At 39.2% G+C, this 18,257-nt stretch overlaps 1 protein-coding gene across 10 annotated transcripts in view; it reads left to right on the top strand.

Moving 5' to 3' along the window:
- The window catches only part of DLG2 (discs large MAGUK scaffold protein 2), a 1,009,135-nt gene that overhangs the window by 855,829 nt on the left and 135,049 nt on the right, over positions 1-18,257 (top strand). The window contains exon 1 of one of the 10 annotated variants that reach the window (XM_069015987.1): positions 6,840-6,885. The exons of the other annotated variants lie outside the window; for them this stretch is intronic. The gene's annotated coding sequence lies outside the window, so the exon portion shown is untranslated. Of the gene's footprint in view, positions 1-6,839; positions 6,886-18,257 lie in introns of those variants that run through there. 10 annotated transcript variants of the gene reach the window in all.

Here is an 18,257-nt window from a genome sequence, read left to right as displayed (position 1 = left end):
TACCTTATATACTCCCTGCTGCTTGAGTAGGCAGTACAGTTCTTCCCACTTTACTTAGGTATCAGTGGAAAACAGAAGGAGTCACCAGGAGAGGTGAAACACTCTACCTGCTCAGGGTCCTGTGCAGCTGGTGTGCTGAAGTGGGTGTAGATGACCTTCTGGCCAGCTGGGAAGTGTTCCAGGAGTTTCAGTTGTTTATGTGGCTGGGCTACTTTACTCCCAGAAAGTAAAATGACATCAACCCTGACTTGAGACTCACTTGGTTTAAGTTTTATGTGAATTTTCATGGCTAAATCTTAATTCCCATGGGTAGCACTTACCTGGTATTACTCTTTCATGATGTATTTTAACAGAAGATGGTGGAAAGGGTCTTCGTGGCATCTTAAATTTAAATCTCAGTCTCTGATGTATTACTTGGTTTATCATTTAAATTTAATGGGATACTTGCCTGTGGAATAGAAGACATTTGAACAGCTCACAGAAGAAACAGCCTTCATGGTACTAGTAAGTAGGAAATGGCCACAGTTCCTGATGTGTTCAATTATTTCTGCACCATCTTTTCAAATATATGAGCAAAATTTTGCTTGCACTCACAAGAGAGCAACTTCAAGCCTCTCTGAACTGACAAAGCTGTGTGGCTAACATTAGTGGAAGTGAAACTTGGGATTTGTGATTTCAGTTTTGTTTCCTTGGACCACAGTTTTCAGGGAAATGAAAGGTTTGAGGAAAACTGCTTGATAACTGACAGCTCCCAGAGGATGCATTATATCTTTCCCACATACTGCTGTCTGATACAACCTGACAACACGGGAATTGTCACTGATTCAGGTCTGTAAAAAGAAACCTGCAAGAACTGTCCTTTCCCCACAGACATCTGTCAGGGACGATGATGGGTCTTCCTTTACCTTTTTCACAGAATTACAGAGAAAATGAGAACATTTTCCCTGTTGTCTTGGGGTGACACCTGTATAGATGATTATGGTGTCACTATGGAACGATTCTGATGACACAGTTGTAGTTTAACACATTGAAAACACATTTTCCCTCTGTATAAACTCATATAGAGAGGAGAGCAATTTGCTAATTATCCACACATTAGGTCTGAAGTGCTCACATGAATCTCTTTTCTTTTTTATATCCTTGATGAATTTAAGGAAGATAACGTTGTTTCTTCATACCTCTCAAAGGTATTTGACTCAATTGTCTAAAATCATTAGTTGCAAAATTAAAAGCACACAAAATTGCCAGCAGTACGGATGACTTCTGGTGCTGTTTGTTGTGTCATTAAGCCTTGGAAATCTTTAGTTTAATATATTAGCATCTGTTTTGGTATTCTCCAAAGATCAATTTGGGGTATTTCTTTTTACTTACAGTGACAGTAGCGATAAGGTTTCCAATCCTCTTCAGCTGTACAATGCATAGAAAAAATTAGAGAAATAGTGTCTGAATTACAGTAGCTCTCAAAAGAAAATAAAAGGGTTTTTTTTCTGGTGATAGATGAATGGGCATTTTGTTAACAGGTTTTTTTCCTGAAATCTCTTTTAAATTATTCAGGCTGTCCCTTCTCTTGAAATACCATCACATATTTGATTAGTAATAGACTGCTTTTGAAAGGTATAGAGCACAGCCTTCACAAAGGCTGCCCCAGACCATTAAAGAATGATTTTGCCACATTGCACCATCAAATGTTTTTTTCTGTTTAGCAATAATTACACAGCTATAAACCCCAGAATCACAAAAGAGGTTGTGCTGGAAGGGACATCATCTGATCCAATTCTATGGCTAAAGTCAGGTCACGACTTGTATACGTTTTCAGCAAGGCTGAATCCACCACATCTCAGAGTGGTCTCTTCCAATGTTTAATTGCTCTCATGTTGATGAATCTTTTTCTTATGTCCAGATGGAATCTACCCCAGAGCAAGTCTTGTTCCTTCTTTCTTGTCCTGTCACAGCTCTTGAAGGGAGCACCTCCATCTTCACTGTAACAAACTTTCAGGCACTGGAAATCAGTAAGTAGATGCCCCCAAGCCACCTTTTCTCTAGGCTGAACAAAAGCCAATTCCTTCAACATTTCTTTATCAGGTCCTCCAGGCTCTAATCATTTTCATGGCTCTCTTCTAGACTCTGTTTATTTTCTTAGTACCCCTTTTGGTCTGGAGACAGGTTAAATCTGGACACGTTATTCCAGGTGTGACTAAAAAGTGCAGAGGAAGAGTGGTATAATTCATCCTGATGCAGATAATTTCAGCAGAAGCAGGTCTTTCAGAAATCTAATACTAGAAGCTGGTTTCTTGCTAAAATTTTTTGAATTCAATGCTTTTGCTTTGCTTTTAAATAGACATATGACTGAAACTAAAATATTTATGTATGTGACTGGGTTTCATTAATTTTAGATTCAGTGTAATTGATAGTGCCATTCAGATCCTTTCATCCTGTCATTTGTCACTTGCTTCCACCAGTGTTCTTTGACCAAGTTTTATCTTTTTACTTACATTTTGGATACTGATCTAACATCAGCATCATCCTTTTTTTTTAAGAAAGGATTGTTTGATACAAGACTTTTAGACTTATCTGCATCTGTTCACTGATTACAATGTGATGTTTCAGAGAAAGGTAAAACATGATTTTCATTTTTGCACAACCTTTCAATCAGGCGTCTTCAGGCATTTATCCCGGAGAAAAGGAGGCAGAGAGGAAACCTTATCATTCTCTATAACTACCTAAAAGGAAATTGTAGTGAGGAGGGTGTTAGTCTCTTCTCCCAGGTAACAAGTGACAGGAGGAGAGAGAATGGCCTCAAGTCACACCAGGGGAGGTTTCGATTGGAAATTAGGGCTTAATTCAAAGCACATACCCTTCACAGAAGCACCTATGTCAGGGTCAGATTTCAAATGTCAGGATGTGTAATAATACAACTACCAGCATCTTACCTCAGCAGAATCTTCAAAAATATTTTCATCTAAAATCGGTGCTGAGATCTTGTGCAAATCTGAGCTACGTACCACCTCAAGAAAATGGTCACTATTGGCATGATGGTTAGCTAGTTAAATGATCCACAGTGAAAAACTACTTTTTCCTCTTTAGAATATATAAAGCTACCTGAAAGTTCTTGGAAGTATAGTGATACTTAAAAATGATTGCTATGCTCCATGGACTCCATTTCATGTGAGTTATCATCATGCTACTTTAATTTGTGGACTCTAAGGAGGGAAGAAAATTAGGTGCTTTTAATTAAATATTATAAAGAGAAAATCAACTACTGTAAAAACAGGCATTCAGAGCTATTAACAGCAAAATTTTCTTTCAAAAAGACTGTGCTCTGACCAGAGGCAGAGTGGTTTCACTCTTTATACTTATAGCCATAGATGTATACACAGCACTTGAAATTTTATACCTTCATTCATCTTTGCACTGAGACTGATACTTTTGGACAAACCTTGTATCTCATTTGATTAATACAATAACCTTGGATGGACTCAGATAATTTTCTTCAAATAAAAGGTGATGTTCTGTATTGCTTCTATAGCTGCATTATCACAAATTTCTACTGGTAAACAATTTAGTAGGAAAAATACTACTTGTTTTTCTTCTCTTCATGAAATGTTTGCAGTCAGATGACACTGTTTATGAATTTGTTTGTACTTGGTATGGTTCAGTGAACAGATTTTGTGATCACTGTGTAGCTTTGTATTTGCCAACTAATGAGAAGAGGTGTTCAGGCAATTTTATGAAATTAATGGTTTGATTTTGATGACAGGTCAGCTGTATATCCTGTACATGTTTCTTTTTCCTCACCAAGCTCATTACGTAACTAGCCTGTGTCCATCTCCAGAGGCTGCAAAGGGCTTCTCAGAAGGACAGCAAGATTCAGTTCTGCTACCCCACAGAGAAGGGAATGGTACAGGGGAACATCCATGGTGCTAAAACAGTGAATTTGGAAAAGAGTGGCGATATGAATGGGACCAGGATAAAAAAACAGTGAAAAAAAACCCCTGCCAAATTGCATTTGTTGCTCTTGCCGGTAAGGCAGATAAATAGTGGCTGTGTGAGGGAGAAGGAGGACCACAAGTGTTACTTCTTACAGCTGTCTTTCCTGTGCTTCAGATCTTGATCCTTCTCTTTCTCAGCACTGAGTAAGGTGACATCCATAGTTAGCGAGACTGAGCTGTAGTGGGGAATGAGGGAGGTGAGGAGGCAAAAACCTGCTACTATAGCACAAGTAAACCTCAGGGACAAAGGGACCTCATATGTCCACAAAAATCATGAAACACTTGGCACTCAGGCAAGAGATTTGTTTGCTGGTACACACTCTGTGTTCTAGGACCCACTAACCTTTTACTAAAGTTCTCAGTGAGGACTGCATAAATAAAGGCAGAAATGGCATGTGGAAGCATGTTTGTCATGGGAGCAGATGGGAAGCACTCTCAGCATGACTTATTGTGCATAAATAGAGTGTTAGTTGCCTACTGTTACAAGTAAATGAATGACATCACCCTCCCTGCTTTTGGCTATGTTGTCCTTATTTTCTTCACAGACATGACTCTCGTGGAAGTCCTATTTCCTAAGAGTAGTCAAGGAAAGTATTAATTCCTGTGGGAATTCAGAGTGCTTCAGGGTCTACCCTGAGCAAAGAGGGTGCTGTGCCTGTGGCACTGTGTTGCCTCACAGGTTGTGGCTTGATGGAATCTGTCAGTAGAGCTCTGGACCAAGCCCCTGCTGCAAGATGATGTAAAGTGCTGATGCCCTGTAAGCCTAGGCTGCCGATTCAGTCGTATTCAGAAAATTTGACTGGTTTTGTGTTCATAAGGCACCCTCTGTGCCTGAGTCCTAGCTTAATGCCAGATCAAATATCCTCCTTCACAGCAGGCATAACGCCAGCAGCACATACAGCAGCAGAAAGTCTGTAGCACAGGCACTAGCTGGTTGGTTGGGAAGGTAAGTGTTTACTCTCTCTTGCACCATAAAAAAATTGGCTTGCTGGTGATAGAGTGGGCACCATGCAATTGTGAGTTCTCTGGCTTTTTTTTATCCCCCTTGGATTTAGTTTTCATCACACCTACCAGGTGTATTAGATCACTGAAGTAAATTTGTAGGGGGCTGTACATATGCTCATGATAAGTGTTACTCAAAATACCAGTGCTACAAAGCATCCTCTGAGCTCATTTTACCAGGTGCATCCATTTAGTAGCCTGTAGTCATGCCACTGTCAGTTAATGGAAGTCAGAGATTTAGCTACCAAATAACTGTGCTTGGGCTTGTTTGATCATGGATTTCTTTCTTTACTTGCCTCTCAAGTTTTATGGGAATGCCTGAGTCACAGCAGGTCCAGCCAGTGGGGGTTAACTGAAGGAAGGATTGCCTATGGATCAGATCATAATCTTTTGGTAGTAGCTCCCCAGCTGAAGAGTTAAGCTGGCAAAGCTGCAGCTGTAAGCAAACTGTGAGCAGTGCAGACTAGGAGAGAGCAAAGATGCCAAGAGTCCATGTTCTAAAGAAGGCATGCTCTTTGGGAAAAGGATTTTCTGCTCTTTGACCAGCTCTGCTGCTCACCTGGATTTTTTCTGCATTTCTTTTTTAAGTCTGTCTTTGATTTACACCAAAGGAGCAGAATTATGCCTAAAGGACACATTCGTTTTTCTAATTCCCAATCTGAAACCAGGTTTGCACTTCCCAGTGTGTTTTTATGCACTTAATTGCACTGTGAAATGCAGTGCTTTGAGTTTGCTTGAAATCACAAAATAACTCTCATCAATGAGTCCTTTTGCTTTGCTTCAGTCACAGAATGTGTATGGTTTAAAACTTGCACCACCCACATTGTCCAAAATTTTGCTATGCACAGATGCTCAGTAAATTGCATACCTCCATCTGTGGTAATATAATTAGCTGGAAGAAGGTTTGAATTTGAATTTAATGTATTGTATTCTGATTCAGTTTGAAACTGTTTTCATTCCTTTGAATTATGGGGGTGGGGGCTCTGCCATTGAATATAGCCTGCTCTTAAAGTTAAAATATTTCTCAGTTTAAACTGAAAAAGAAATTGATCCCATTTAAAGTAACAAGAACTGCAGTGTCCAGACCTCTTAAACATCCAGTAAATTTTCAGTGGCTTCGTGCATGTGTATGCATGTGTAATAGCTGTGTTCTATTCACATGGAATAAGGATTTGAAAAGGATAAAAGTGCAGTAAATGTGTAGTAAATATATTTCTGGAAAGTAAATGGGTGTTTGCCATAATAACCATAGTGCTTAAATTTTCACTTAGCAATTTTTAACTGAGCATTTCAAAGACTCCTAACAACAGAGTAATGAAATTTTGTAAGAAGCCTGCAGAATTGTTATTTTCTCAAGACAGAAGGACTGTGATTTGCCCAAATTCAGCAAAAGCAATAAAAAGGAAAATTCAGGTGTCCTTTACTACAACATTATTTTAGCCACTCAAACACTTATGCAAGAAAACATAAGGAAATGCCCTTTTCAAGAAAAATCTTCACAAGATTATAGTTGCTTATTAGGTTAGTTGCTGCGTGCCATGATAAAGTACTGTTTTTCTAAATATAGTAATCTTGACATTTTTACTCATCATTTTTCTTGTTCTAATTCCTTAAACAAATAAATATTAAATTTTAAAAAAATCCTGTAAGTTCATGGCCCTGATGGAACCATACTGAAAGCACAAGCAAAACTGGTTTTTGACTGTTGCAGAAATTTCCTTTCTTCTTACAGAAACCGGCAAGTTCTAATATCTCCCTCAAAGGAGCATGCACTGTATTTGTCATCCAGGAAAACATTCAGGTCAGACCGTGTTGTTTATGAGGTTGCTGATACTTGGTACTGTTTTTGCCCTGCAGAAGTGTACAGCCAGTTTTTCTCCAACAGAACAAGGGGGTAAGAAATCAGCTCGGTTAACTGACTCCAGCTGAAATACTGCTTTTGTAGAATCAGAATAATTGCATTGGAAGAGGCCTGTGGATATTATCTAGTCACCTTCTTGTTCAAAGCCCTTACCTTCTAAATTACATGAGGTTGCCCAGGACCTTGTCCGGGTGGTCTCAGAGACCTCCAAGGGTGGCAATTATACAAGCCATTCCATTTTTTGACTGCACTAACTACATTTTTCCTTGTGTTTAACTAGAATTTTCCTTGCTGCAGCTTGTGTCCATTTCCTCTTGTCCTGTCACTGATTACCTCCAAGAAGAGTTTGACTTCTCTGTACCCACTTAGTAGCTGGCTGAAGAGAGCAGTCACACCTCCTGATCAAACTAACACAAGTCCCTTGATCAAACTAACCCAGCTCTCTCGACCTCTCCCTGCATAGCAAGTTCTCCTTCCCTCAGCCGGGCACTCTCCAGATTATTAATGTCCTTCTGCACTGGACAGAATTCCGATGTAGCCTCCTGAAACTGCATAGCAGGGACTAATCCCTCTCCTTAACCCTTTTGTTATGCTTTTAATAGCGCAGGCCAGCATGTAGTTAGACTTCACTGGAAAGGCTCAGATTTCAGCTGCAACAGCACCATGTATTTGTCTTTTTTTGCCTTCCATTACCAGAAGCTTCCAAGTTTTAATCGATTGATGAAGTAGGGGTGATGGCAGTGAGTTTGCCAGTTTTCTAGCAGATAAGGCAGAGTGCTGTTTTTCAGATGTTTTAAGTACCATTTTGCAGTAAGGTTACTGATCAGCTTGTAACACAGAGTGGAAATTTCCTTTTTTGAACATTTAGGTGCTTGGCAAGGTATCCAGAGCTTTTCTCTTGATATATAGTATTACTGAGTTTCAAGCTGCATTTTGATGCCTGTTTGCTAGAAACTGGGCAAGTGCACTTTTTGGTATGAATTTCGCAGCTGGTATTTTTAAGGATACACCATTAAACCTAAATCAGTATTCTAACTTGATACCACAAATTCTGTCCTCTTAATTATTCATCTCGTTTTTGAATGCATCGACTCATTATTCTACCATGTGAACACATTGGATATTCTGCTTGGTGTTGGATTCTAGCATCTGTTTTGGCTTATATTACTTTTCCTAACAAAATCCATTTGGACCAAGATACACCATATTTGTGAAATATAAGATCATGGTTTTTCAGAAAGATTGGTAAACAGTTACATTCAGCAATTTCTCATCAGTATTTCAAGTATGAAAAACTACATCTTTCTCTCATACCTGTGCAGGCTCCAGACATTGTATTTCATGAAATTCCCAAGCTACTGAAGGTACAGTCTTCAGTGGTGGCTGGGTGACTTAATCTGACAACATCTCAACTTCAGTTTTGTAGATTTGCTCAGCATTTTGGAGCTGTTTGTGGTTCTTCATATTAAAAAAAACCAGTCTTGCTCATTACCTCATTTTAGGTGCTCATGGAGGGTCAGAAACATCCATAAGCCAGAAGAGAGTTCCTCACTACTGTGTGGGAAAAAAAAAAAAAAAGTAGGATGTAATTAGAGACCAGTTGAGTTGCATTTACTTTTATGTTTAGATAATGGAGGTTCTATTCTATACCAAGTGTGGGGTGGAAAAATCTTCCATGTAGAAGCTTCTACTCCTTAGTTCCCAGTGGTAAAATGTAGAAGGGTAGAAGCAAAAATAACCATTCAGGTAACACCTGATCCAAACATACTCAGAATCCTGCATGAATACATTCGACTTAGCTGTAAGGTGTGCTACACCTGGGATTTTTCAGGTGAGCTGGCACAGCCTGCACCAAAGCACATGCTGCCTCTGCTAGTGGTGCATGAACAGATTGCACGAGGATGTGTCGGCGACACACATCTCTGCCCTATAGACAGATCCTGCAAGAGTGTTGGCTTAGATGTGGAGCTCAGGGCATAGTTTTCTGAAGTCTCTCTCCCTGGGAGAAGTGATAGGTGGACTGGACAGATTTGGACTGAGGGCTTAATTTAGTGTCATTTAAATCATTAGTTTCTTCCCTTTTTCCTTTTCATACCACAGGTAGGAAATCAGAGAAGGTAAATTATGACAGGTCAGTCCAGGTTTAGAGTGCTCTGACTGTGAATTGTTACAAATGAGAAAGTACTATGCAGTCAGAGCAAAATACTCCTCCACCTTCTCAGCTGCTCTTCCCATGACAGAGTGATGGGCAGAAGGAAGAATCACATCCTTCATGCTACAGGAAAAAATTGCAGTAGTGCAGAAGAATCTAGTAGCCTTTTTTAAAACAAATACATTGCATTGATTTACTGTTTCTAAGAGGGGGCTTAATGCCATGCTGTTTGGGGCATCTGGGGCTGCTGGAACATAGATAATGAAGTGTATAAAGGACTACTTCTGGTATCTCACTCTGGCTGAGCTTGAGACAGAATCTTTCTGAATGCAAAATAGTGCAGGATGACTTCCATTACAAGGAGCTGATCTGCTCTCTTGAGGTGCTGAGAACGTCTACTTCCTGAGTGCAAGAAGTATGTCAAAATTGCTCTGCCTTTTGCAGAATTGTGCCTAAACTCTGTATCTCTAACAGATTAACAAGCAAAATAGTAGAAAAACTGAGTGGGGAGTTGCCATGGTGATCATAACATTTAATAACTGCAAACAGCACTGCTCCATACAGCAACCGTGAACCAGAACACAAAGATGGCATTTCTTGTGACCAAAAGTCCAAATTCTTAGAAGCCTTGACTCATTCACTGTCAGTATATTGATAGTTAATTCAATTTGATGTTTATCTTTAGTATGACTTCGCACTCAAAACAGATTTCCTGTTTTGTAGTCCCCTAATGAACTGTCAGGGACTGTAAAGAGAGAAAACTGAATTCAGAAACCTGTGTGGAAATGGTAACAAGGCAGATATCTGTCAGCACATGATTTCCTCTCTGCTGGGTGGCTATAGGTACAGCTTTGGAAATACAAAGGGCACAGAAGTGGTTTCTTTGGCTAAGCCAGTGTGCTAAGGAAAGTCATGGAGAACCGAGGCAAGAAGTAATGTATCTGTCTCCTCCTTTTACGCCCTGTCTTCTAGATTTGTCTGGCTAGATTGAGAAGCAGAGAACTAAGAAAAGGCAGAGTCATCACTCTACAACAGAACAGATTTGAGCTTTTTGATCTGTTACTATAGAGAGGCTGTTCAGTCACCTTTAAAATAATGTTCTTCTAAATATGTAGCTAGTGCAACTCCTAAATTTGTAGCTACAGTTTTGCGAGACATCAGACTGACTAACTGAAAACAAAATTTGTTTGCTCTCACATTAGCTGCCATTCTGTTTCTGATTACTAATTTAAAGTTTCCTGTTGACTCCACTCACAAATCTTAAAGTTACTCCAGTAATAAGCAGAGAGACTCAGAGCTACCTCCTCAGAGAGTGGAGTGACTAATCAAAGCATCAGTTAAAGACAACATGATGTTGCACAGGCACCTTGGGAAAAGGGAAGATTTTGCAAACTCATAGAATCCTTCTATTTTAGATAAAATTCCTGTAGTGCATTATTATAACATAAAATCGATGTCTTTATGATTATCATCAGAGAGATTCTGACAGCCTAGCTTCACTTAAGGCTTGGTCGTATTTTTTTCACAGAGACAGCAGTGACTATTTTCTAAGACACAGGGACATTCTGTCAAGTGCACTTGTGGGAGAAAGTGTTCCATTTCTCATCTTCTAACATGGCCATCAAGCCCAGCTAAATGGGACTGACACAGGATTGGATCGACGGGCTGGACTATTGCCAGTCTTTTTTTTGCCCCCATTCATTCCAAGCATAGAGATTGTAATTGCAGACTGACTCTTTGAAAGACACTGAGTCATCACTGTCTATTCCACTGCTAAATCTTATTTTTGTATAACTAGCAAGTACTTTTGAAGTACCCCTGCTATTGGTTCTGTGCTCTTAGTGTCGGTGAGTCTGGGTTTTGTTTGTTTACTGCAATTAGGCAATGATTGTGAGTTATGAATAAAGCCTAGGGGAAAAGGGGATAGAAATATTTATTCCTGGCAAATGAGAGAGTGCATGTTGTTCTTTATGTTAGCATATGACTCAGTCAAGAAGGTAAAAGTTTCTGATTCAAGATTTGAATCAGACCATGATTTTCCATGGATCCGTTGCATTTCTGCATCCACTTAAACTAGTTTACAGATGATAGTAAAGTTAGGTGTGAAGGTTTAGCAAACTAAAGTTGTCTTTGGACTCACTTGTGTAAAAAATACAAGTTACCTGTAACTTTAAGAAAATGAGGAAATAGTAAAAACAATGAGGATACAACTGATTGAATCACTTTTTTCTTTGAATGCTTTCTTTTGTTTTAAAGGGAGATAAAGCTTACGCAGGCATACTTGTGCATGATATGAGGCAGGGGGTAATTTTAGGAGTTGTTTTGGGATTAAAGGCTGTTGAGTATCATGTGAAATTGGGGAATCTGTCTCAGCCGGACATCATAGGAGAGACAGTTGTGGCAAAGCTCTGTGTGCTTTGTAGGAAAGAGAAGTGTTGCAGTACTAAGCCCTAAAGAAAGAATATTAGCAGGAACAAAATAAGAAAGCCAATAATCTAAATATTAGGTTATGATGTAGCAAAATAGATTGAGAAGAGCAGAAGGGAGAAGGAGAAAAGCATATGGGGGATGCAGCTCTTCTCCAAGACACGCAGAGATCAGGCGCAGATCTTGGACCTTTCTATGTATCTCTACCAGACAGAAAAATCCCCCATGGGTCCCAGCCCTTCCCTCTCCTGCAAGTGACCTGGACTCTTTGCTTAAAAACTCCTTCCTACAAGCCAGTAGGAAGAAAACAGCAGGAGCAGGCAGAGGCCAGCTGGGGGCTGGCCCTGCGTGGCAGATGGAGGCTGTAATCCACTGTTAGAAACACTGTCATCGATTTCTGACTTCCTGTTTGTGTTCATCAGTGATGGTGATTTCCCTCTTTCATTTCTCTCCACTACGCTTGCCTAGAGCCTGGTACCTATCAACAAAACCTTAAATGAGTCAGAGTTATCGGATGTTCAATCTTAACGGGGAAATACGTCAATGAAAGAGAAACTGCAGACAATAGGAGTCCTCCCCCCACACTTTACACTGTGCCAATATGTGGCACTACAAAGCATCCTTTATTGTTCACCTACATTCATATTTTGTCATTTCATGAAATTAATCCTTTCATGATTGCTAATTACTGTGTTTTTCATTAATTTCCTTTCTTGGAGGAAAACCAGCCCTCAGAAACACAATGATTGTTTTCAAATTTGAAAAAACTGTTATTCATTGCAGAAACAGGATTGCCTTTTCCATAGAGACTCTCCTAATCTGTGCTAGTTATGAGATCCTTCTGGGAAATAAGTTTTATTCTACATGCTGTTGAGAATGAAAAACTGGGAAGTGAAGCTAATGAGAAGCCACTAATAATTACAACTGAAGATCAAAATATTGGAAAATCATAATAAAGAAGATAATTCCCAATTAAAACAGGTCAGGACTTGAGGAGATTTTTAAAATGAGATTGTCCTAATTAAGTGAAACAGAGTCTTTTGGTGAAAATATATTGTTTTCAATATAAATACTTCCAGAAGTTTCCTTGTTACATGAAGAATTACCAACAGCAACAGGAAGAAAGGAACACAGAGGATAGTATCAATCTCACCTAATTTTATCCATATAAAGTATAGGTATATTAGTTATCTAATGTTCTTTTTTGAACAACAGAGAGATAAGCACCTATTTAGTGTGTTTCTACTGATTCTGAAACATATCCAAGGCTGATTCAATTAATTGCCCTGGTGATGCCAGAACAACTGCTTTAGGGCTGAGGGATACCATTTGGAAGCAGTCCAAGGAGCAAGTCCAAAAGAGAACTAAATCTATTTAGAAAAATAAAATAAAAAATAAATAATTGGTTGTTTTCAGTGGCTGATCTCCTGTAGCTTGTCTTGTAACAGTGGAGGAGCAGCCCTAGTGTGCCTTGGGGTGTGGGAACACACAAGGACAGCAGGCAAGGTCACACTGGCTGCGATGGCAGCCCCAAAACAACAGGATAGCAGCAAGCAGCAATGCAAAATCTGTGCAGGAGGACTAGCAGAGCACTGTAGACAGGCAAATAATCCTTGCAGTTAGCAGCAGTAATAGAAACCTAAGTGCAGCAGGACTATGAGTAGCTGGTACTTCAGAGCTGGTTCACATCTTGCTGGTCTGGAGCACTTCAGAGCAAGTAGAGGTCTGTCTGCAAGAGAGGAAATAGCTGGTGGTCAGAGAGGCTGGAAAGGATATACCTGAAATCATTTGTGTCTCTGCTTGCAGAGGTTTTGATTTGTGCACGTATGCTCTAGGAATATCTTAGGATTCACATTGTTTAATCTGTTTTGCACCTAAATTTTCTCCCTGTTTTCTCCATGACTTTAATAAAAAATAGGTCCAAATACTGTATTCATCTTTCCTCTTCCAAGTGACTTTGCACTCTCAAAGATACTCAACACCATGGGAAAGCCACTGCTATGATTTTTTCTGAGGAAATCCAACTTTGATTGTGGCTCTTTGCCGTTTACTAAGTTAGATGCTCATGAAATCAGACCATGGTGATAGAAGATACTAAGAGTGTAATTGTTCTGGCCATGCCATGAAGACTCATGATGCTTTAAAAACCTATGAAATAGTTGCTGGCTGAACCCATAATCAGAATCCATGCAGAAGAAGGGCAGTGACTGGAAGTATTGGAACAGGGAAGCACAGCAGCTGTTAGATTGTGGTTTTCTTTAAGTTCACCAACTTGAATCAAAGTATCTTTTTAGACAAAACCTTTCCTAAGAAGCAGAAATCCTAACTGGACAGATTAAGAGATTGGAAATGGTCAGCATAGTTTGTTATCTGTCCAGTCAGATACAACTTTGGTATGTGAAAGGGTATTTAAACACAGGACTTATATATGTAAGTTCCCCCACGGTATGAGCTCATTCTGACTGAACCCAGAGGAGCCTGAGATGTGGGTAGTGAGGCACTGGAACAGGTTGCCCAGTGAAGCTGTGGATGTGTTCAAGGCCAGGTTGCAGAAGGCTCTGAGCAACCTGGTCTAGTGGAAGGTGTCCCTGCCTGTGGCAGGGGTATTGGAATGGGATGATCTTTAAAGTCCTTTCCAACACAAACCACTCTGTGATTCTGATACTTTTGTGATTTCCCCTTGACCAGGAACGTTTTGATGTGATGGGCTGCTGTATTAAAGGACTGCTGTGCTAAACTTCCTCTAGAGAAACGTTTGGCTACTTCAGTGGCACTGCTGGAGCAGCAAAACTTTTGCATGGGACTGCTCTCCTGGAGATACACCAGTGCTTGCTTACAGGAGATAAGGAGGGAAATGTGACTTGTGGCCATTTTTTTATGTTAATGCAGATGTTTAGTTGTAGTAGGAATGCAGTTCCAGTTATACCACACTGTAGTCTCAGTTAATACTTGCGTTTTATTACAGAATCCTCCTGCTATTGGTTTTGACTCTGAGTGGCTTTCTTCTTCCAAAGATCTCTAGGGTCTCGTCTGTAACTTGTATTTTCCAGTGGGGAATGGATTTTGGTGAGGGACCTGTGGAGTACACTGATGTGTGCTGTATTAACTTAAATGTTTAAAATTCTGCTGGAGGCAGTGTTTTGTAAGAAGTGGCAAAGAATTATCCCTTCCCATGGGATTTATGATAATAACATTAATCATAATGAATTATATTGGTATCTGTGTGGCAGTCGTTTTTCTACAGCTGTTTTTTCTGCCCTACAGGGGTTGTTTCTTTTTCACACAGGTCAGCGAGCTTTTGCTGTGATCAAAGCAAACATGCAAATGTAAATTCCTTCTGTAAAGGTACAGGGAAAAAAAATCCAGCATTAGGATAGATGGATGGATAGTAACAGATAAAGATACAGTTTGGGGCACCCTAAGGCAGTTTATTCTGACCAGTTTGTTTCAGGTAAATGTCTGGGAGACACTTCCATAATGAAGAAGCTTTCTGGAATAAAGGGCTGCTAATATTCTCCTTTCTAGTTTCAGCTCTTTTTTAGAAACATCAGCTGTTAATGTTAATTCAAAGAAACTATAGGGATTGCAGTTTACGAAGACTGATTTACTTCATTATTGTTTTAAATACTATCCCAGGTTTAAAAAACAATAGTTTGAAAGATACACTTAAAAAGAAAAATTAATAAGATGAGAAAACATCTCCCATGTAAGACACCAATAAACTGACAAAGTTTTGCTGCTGAGATCCAGTTCCAGACCTTACCAAGCACAGAAATTACTGAGAAAAAGCTTCTTATGTCACTATAGGAAACTGAAAGGATTCTTTGAAATGTAGAAACTATGCTTGTTCCTTGCTGTGACCTTTTTCCTTGCTGATGTTCCTAGCTGAGGCTCCCTTATTTCGCTTTGTATCGTTTCCTATGGGCTTTGGGTGTCTTTTCAATGTAGTTGATTTCTGGAAACTGAAGAGCAGATGGTTAGTGTTTGCAAATTGCCAAAACCCCATGACTTTAAATGGATAGTTGCCTTGAAAAATTGAGCAGCTAACATAACTATTCAAGGGCTGTGTAATCCTTTTATTTGCTCCTCCCTTGCTGTCCTGTATAAAATGAAAATTGAATCACCTTTATGGACTTCTTAAACTGTAGAGAATATTTTTATTTGCATCTCACATAGTTTAATGCTAATACACAGTTTAAGAAATTATTCATATTCTTCACTTCATACATAGATTTAAATACATAAGCATTTTAATTTTTTTCAAATATATCAACATACTTGATATTATTTGAATCTACAGATTCAAGTTTAGTGATTCAGCAGCATATATTCCACAATGAACATAAAATTACAGTAAAAATAGTATAACTTAAGGTTTTATTCAGCATTTATTTAGCAGATTGTGATCTAAAACTTTTGCCTGAGAAATAAATAAACAATACCAGATTTAGCTTGTAGATTGCAGTTTAAGAAAAGGGCTCATATTTAAAATGAATTTATAAAATCTGATATAATCTTGACAGTTTTATTGGGATATTTATTGCCACAAAAGGAAAAAAAACCCTTAGGATTTATATTTTGCAGTGCATTTTATAGTGATTGTGCTAGCAATTCCTTTATGATAGAAGGAATAAATCAAAACCATGTAACCCACCCTTACATTATTGCAAATATATCAACCAATATTCTGTCTCTCGATGTTTTCGTTGCTTCAAGCAAAGAATAAAGGATTTTTTCTTCATACTCATTAATCTCACAGAGGAATGAGCTGGGGACTCTATCTCATCAGCATCTCTGAGCATCCAGTGGATGTCTCCATCCCCTTCAGGTCTTGAGGTTCTGGTTGTGTCTTTCACCTCTTACCCTCTCCCTCCCATCTGGTCTTTGCACTTCATCTTTGCTCCAGGATTGTTTGTCTTCCTCTTTAATCCTCACCTGATGCCTCCTCATCCCTTCAAAGGCCCCATATACCTACACTTCTCTGCCCATTAATAACTCTCTGCACACAAGATACCAAGACAATTGATACTCATTTCTACATGTTATGCTCTCTCCACAGCTTGTGTGTTTTTCATCTGTTTATCTCTAAGGAGGGAGCAGCTCTTCTCTAGGTGTGTAATTCATAGCACAGCAGGTCTCTACTTTTAGGCAGCCTGAAGCTACTCACTGTAGTAACCAGGTTGTTGATGATAATGGGGTTTTAGAGGTGGCTTTTTCCTTGTTACTGCAGCTGAAATAGAGGGCAACTCTCTTCATCTTTCAGATCATAAAGGGATAGAGACCAAGGGAATATATATCCCTGGTTTGACATGTTCCAGCTCTCTATGGTCTTTCCATACTGCCCATTTTGTGGACTAGGTGACTGAATTCTAGAAATTACCTTATTTATAAATGGTTTCTGAATTGATACTTTAATTGTTGGTGCAAGAAAAATACAACTAGCAGTATTACTCTTTTTTTTTTCTTTTTGTTTGTGTTGTAAAGCTTACATGTCATCTTGTTTTGGAGCCAGTTGATGAAAATTGATGTTATTCTATTTTTTTTGTTGGTACTCGATTAGCAGAATATGCTGAAAGCTGACTATACTTTTGTTTTGTTTGGTTCTGAGACAATTGCCTCTTTTCCTTTCCAATTAGTCACTGGATTATGTGCCTTTTCTGCTCTGATTTTTGAATTTAAGCACGTTATTAACACCTGGCTAATATCTTACAGACCCAATGGCTTTTCATCTGCAGTAGTATTCAGTGTTTCCCCCCTTTCATTAAATGCTTCTCTCCCCCCAGCACTTCACTTTTCCTACTCATTTCAGCAGTGTGGTTCCTATAGAAACACACTTTCCATACACACTTTAGGTTGTGCTTCAGCATAGGAAAAAAAGAAAAAAAAAGGAAAAAACAAAGAGCCAACTATTGTATCAGCCTCTCCTCTATGGAATGAAGTCTCAGACATTCCCAGCCCCCCCATCTGGTACTGCCTGACTCACTCTGGGTTGGGATCAAACCTGTTTGTTTTAGGGGAAATGTTCATGTTTTTAATATGTGAATGTGTTTTGCAATAAGAATCTGGGTTTGTCTGCATTCGAGATACTTAACAGGCATGATCTTTCTGGGAAGCAAGGTGGGTTGGTGGGATTCATCCTTAACCTTCAAAACTAGTTCTGAAAGGATACTGCAGAAAATAACATCTTCCAGAGGCCACCAGGCACTTCCAGGGCCTCAGGGTCCTGGTTCAGTGTGTCTGGGCTTCAGTCAAGTCAGATGGCCACTGCTACTCCACATGCAGGTACAAACTGTACTCAGCAAATAAAAATCATCTGTTTCAGTCAGCGCTCACAATCCATCAGCAAGTCTATCACAAACAAAAATCAACAAGATGTTCCCATTCGCAGCTTTTGGATGGCAATGACACAGTCTGTTACAAACCCATCAGATGTTTCAGTGCTGGGCTGCTTTGAGACTGTTTGAACACGTTGCTCTCCAATGTGATGTTTTGGTTAGAGTGAAACAATCTCTAAATATTTGCATAATATTTGATAATGTCCACTCAGCTGAACATGAGAAGACGGGATAAAATATATCCCATTATTCATATTTATTCCCGCACTTGAATCTATATAAAACCAGTTTTACAAAACCCACTCACTATTTCCAAAGACCAGGGGCTGCTGTTTGTTGTTATGTCTTTGTATCATCCCCATGACCCTATATTACACATTCTTTTTCTGCTACATCGTTTTTCATAAGTACAGAACCTACATGTCATTTCTGCACAAGCCAGTTACGTTTTAGGTACAAGATGTGATTAGAGATGTTTGCAGAAAGGCAGA

This window comes from Aphelocoma coerulescens, chromosome 1 (genome assembly GCF_041296385.1).
Source record: "Aphelocoma coerulescens isolate FSJ_1873_10779 chromosome 1, UR_Acoe_1.0, whole genome shotgun sequence".
NCBI classification, from domain to species: Eukaryota; Metazoa; Chordata; class Aves; order Passeriformes; family Corvidae; genus Aphelocoma; species Aphelocoma coerulescens.
This window is presented reverse-complemented; position numbering and strand designations above follow the sequence as displayed.